General features: G+C 46.1%; 1 pseudogene; it reads left to right on the forward strand.

The window, feature by feature from the left end:
* The first annotated feature begins 2,979 nt into the window (after positions 1–2,979).
* On the forward strand, positions 2,980–3,938 carry LOC102421414 (annotated as a pseudogene).
* The last annotated feature ends 350 nt before the right edge of the window (positions 3,939–4,288 follow it).

Genomic DNA, 4,288 nt, shown 5'->3' on the forward strand with positions numbered 1-4,288 from the left:
AAAGGAAGTTTAGGCCAATGACTGCATTCCACATTTTATTCTACTTTTAACTTTATTCTGTGAGCAGGAAGAAGAAAGACAGGTAGCTTTTTTTTTTTTTTTAAAGATAACTACTGTGGTGACTAGCCTCAATTATGAACTGGAATGACAACAGAGTTAAGGCAGGGCAAGCTATTAAGCAGTCCTAAAATTACATAGTAATAAAGGCCTAAATGAGGCTGGCAGTAGCCAAAGTAAGAATTAAGGGATACATGAAAAGATATTCTATACTCCTTGGGTGCTCTAGATATCCCACTGTCCCTAAATTATTATACTTACCACATTGTATCATAATCATTTTTGGACTGGGACCCTCTTTCATTCAACCTTTCATCACTAGTACTAACAAGTCAGAAACACTAGAAGTGGCCAAAAAGTGTTCGCTGAATTATAATAGAACTCAGTAATGATAATATATATAAGTGAGACTTAAAGATACTGCCGAGAATATGCAGATTACATAATACTGTACATAGAAAACCCTAAGGCTCCACCAAAAAACTACCAGATCTAATAAATGAATGACAAAGTAGCAGGATATAAAATTAATATACAGAAATCGGTGGCATTTGTATATACCAATTATGAACTCTCAGAAAGAGAAACTAAAAAAACAATCCCATTTACTATTGCAACAAAAAATAATAATAAGATACCTAGGAATAAACTTAACTAAGGAGGTAAAAGACCTGTACTCAGAAAACTATAGGACACTGAAGAAAGAAATAGAGGAAGACATAAACAAGTGGAATCATGTACCATGTTCATGGATTGGAAAAATTAACATCATTATAATGTCTATACTACCCAAAACAATCTACAGATTTAATGCAATTCCTATTAAAATACCAATGGCATACTCCACAGAGCTAGAGCAAGTATTCCAAAAATTTATATGGAACCAAAAAAGAAAAGCCTTAGCAATCTTGAGGGGGAAAAAACAAAGTTGGAGGGATCACCATACTGGGTATCAAACTATACTACAAAGCCGCAGTAATGAAAACAGCCTGGTATTGCCCTGCCCAGTGTGGCTCAGTTGGCTGCACATTGTCCTATGCACCAGGAGGTTGCCATTTCCATGCCTGGTCTAGAGTAACTCCGGGGTTGTGGGCTCGATCCTCGGTAGGGAGCGTCCAGGAGGCAGCGGATTGATGTTGTCAAACAAACTGGTACTGCTATCATTACAAGCATATAGATCAATGGAACAGAACTGAGAGCCCAGGTTTTTATGGTCAATTAATATTTGATACAGGAGGCAAGAGCTTATAATGGAGTAAAAACAGTCTCTTCAATAAATGGTGCTGGGAAAATTGGACAAGTACATGCAAAAAAATGAAACTAAACCACCAACTTACATCATTCACAGGAATAAACTCAAAACGTATAAAAGACTTAAATATAAGTTGCAAAACCATAGAAATCCTAGAAAATAGGCAGTAAAATCTCAGACATCCATCATAGCATAATTTTTGCCAATACATTCCCTAGGGCTGTGGTCAGCAAACTGCAGCTCGCGAGCCACATGCGGCTCTTTGGCCCCTTGAGTGTGGTTCTTCCTAAGCCTTAGGAGTACCCTAATTAAGTTAATAACAATGTACCTACCTATATAGTTTAAGTTTAAAAAATTTGGCTCTCAAAAGAAATTTCAATTGTTGTACTGTTGATATTTGGCTCTGTTGACTAATGAGTTTGCTGACCACTGCCTAGGCCCTAGGGCAAGAAAAACAAAGGAAGAAAATAAACAAATGTAACTACATCAAACTAAAAAGCTTCTGCATAGCAGAAGAATCCATCAACAAAATGAAAAGGGAACCCACTGAATGGGAGAACATATTTCCCAATGATGTAGTGGGGCCTTGACTTACGAGTTTAATTCGTTCCATGACCGAGCTCGTAACTCAAATTACTCGTATGTCAAATCAATTTTCACCATTACAATGAACTGAAATGCTGGGCTGATGTTGTGGCGTTCACTGTGACGTTCGCTGCGCCAACTAGCGGTGGGGTATCTGAAGCTGGTTCGTAAACCGAATTTTAGCTCGCAACTTAAAGCAAAAAATCGGCCGAGAGACAACTCGCATCTCGAAAAACTCGTTAGTCGGGACACTCGTAAGTCAAGGCCCCACTGTATCTGGTAAGAGGTTAATTTCCAAAATACATAAGGAACTTACACAACTCAACACCAGGAAAACAAACAACCCAATTAAAAAATGGCCAAAAGACCTGAATAGACACTTCTCCAAAGAGGACATGCAGACATATGGCCAACAGACATATGAAAAAAATGCTCAAAGTCACTGATCATCAGAGAAATGCAAATTAAAACGACAATGAGGTATCACCTCACATCAGCCAGAATGGATAGCAGCAATAAATCAATAAAAAACAAGTGCTGCTGAGGATGTAGAGAAAAGGGAAACCTAGTTCACTGTTGGTGGGAACGTAGACTGGTGCAACCACAGTAGAGTTACCTCAAAAAATTAGAAATGAAACTGCCTTTCGAACCAACTTCTGGAAATACAGCCTAATAATTCCAAAATGCCAATCAGAAAGAATATATGCTCCCCTGTGCTCATAGCAGCACTATTTACAATAGCCAAGATATGGAAGTAGCCCAAGTGCCCATCAGTAGATGAATAGATAAAAAAGCTGTGGTGAACTTACACAATGGAATACTACTTGGCCTTAAAAAGGAAGAACATGAGGAAAGGAGCTCCGGACTTGGGCACCGGGAGGGAGAGCCCTTGAGTGGGTCAGTGGAGGTGGGGGGCAGTGGCACTCCGCTGAGCTGCCCTCAGTCACATCTTTTGACAGACAGCCGAGCTGCCTGGCTGGGACTCTGGGACTTGTCACACCTCAGGGAGCTCACCACCCCACCCCACCCCAGCTCAGCACCAGGCCCTAAGCAGGCCCACCCACCGGGCCCTCCACCCACACGGGATGTGCTCGCGGCCTGAGCCTCGAGAGCCCCTGCGCCATGTGGCAGTGATCGGGGGCACCCATGGCAATGAGATGTCTGGCGTCTACCTGGCGCAGTACTGGCTGCAGGCCCCGGGGGAGCTGCAGAGACCCAGCTTCTCTGCAGTGCCCGTGCTGGCCAACCCAGCAGCGACAGCCGCCTGCCGCCGCTACGTGGACTGTGACCTCAACCGCGCCTTCACCAGCGCCTTCCTCACTGCCAGGGTCCACCCGGATGACCCATATGAGGTGACATAGGCCCGAGAGCTGAACCAACTGCTGGGGCCCAAGGCCTCGGGCTAGGCCTTTGACTTCGTCCTGGACCTGCACAACACCACGGCCAGCATGGGCACCTGCCTCATTGCGGAATCCGCCCACAACATCTTTGCGATGCATCTGTGCCGCCACCTAAGCTGCAGAGCCCGGAGCTGCCCTGCCAGGTCTTCCTGTACCAGTTGCCCGGAGAAGAGAGTTACAGCGTCAACTCCATGGCCAAGAGTGGACTGGGCCTGGAGCTGGGCCCCCAGCCTCAGGGAGTGCTGTGGGCTGACCTTCTCGTCAGGATGAGGGCCTTGGTGGCCACAGCCCTGGACTTCATCCAGCTCTTCAACCAGGGCACCGCATTTCCTGCCTTTGAGATGGAAGCGTATAGAAAAGTGAGCAGCGTGGACTTCCCACGCACGGAGGCCGGGGACCTGGCAGGCAACGTGCATCCTCAGCTGCAGGACCAAGACTTCGAGCCACTGCGGCCTGGAGCACCCATCTTCCGGATGTTCAGCGGCAAGGACATGCTCTATGAAGGGGAGTCCACTGTGTACCCCGTGTTCATCAATGAGGCCGCCTATTACGAGAAGGACATTGCCTTCCTCCAGACTGAGAAGCTCATGTTCTCTGTGCCCGCCCTGCCCATGCTGGCCCCCGCCCCCTCCCCGGCTCCCTAACCCAGGCCACACCTGCCTGGCCTCAGCCTCCCACCTGAGGCATGATCCCTAGCTCAGAGGCCCCCTTGCCACCTTCTATATACCATGATCCTTGCCACACACACCCCACCTCCCTGCCTCAGTTTCCCATTCTATAAAGTGGAAGATGTCGGGGGGGGGGGGGCGGGGAGAACATATTACCTTTTGCAACAGCATGCATGGACCTGGAGATTTTTATGCAAATTGAAATAAGCCAGTCAGAGTAAGACAAATACCATCTGATCTCACTTACATGTGTAATCTAATGAATAAAATAAGCGGATGAACAAAATAGAACCAGGGCATGGAGCATGGGAACAGACTGAAGCAAT

Source organism: Myotis lucifugus, unplaced genomic scaffold (assembly GCF_000147115.1).
Source record: "Myotis lucifugus unplaced genomic scaffold, Myoluc2.0 scaffold_299, whole genome shotgun sequence".
Taxonomy (NCBI): Eukaryota; Metazoa; Chordata; class Mammalia; order Chiroptera; family Vespertilionidae; genus Myotis; species Myotis lucifugus.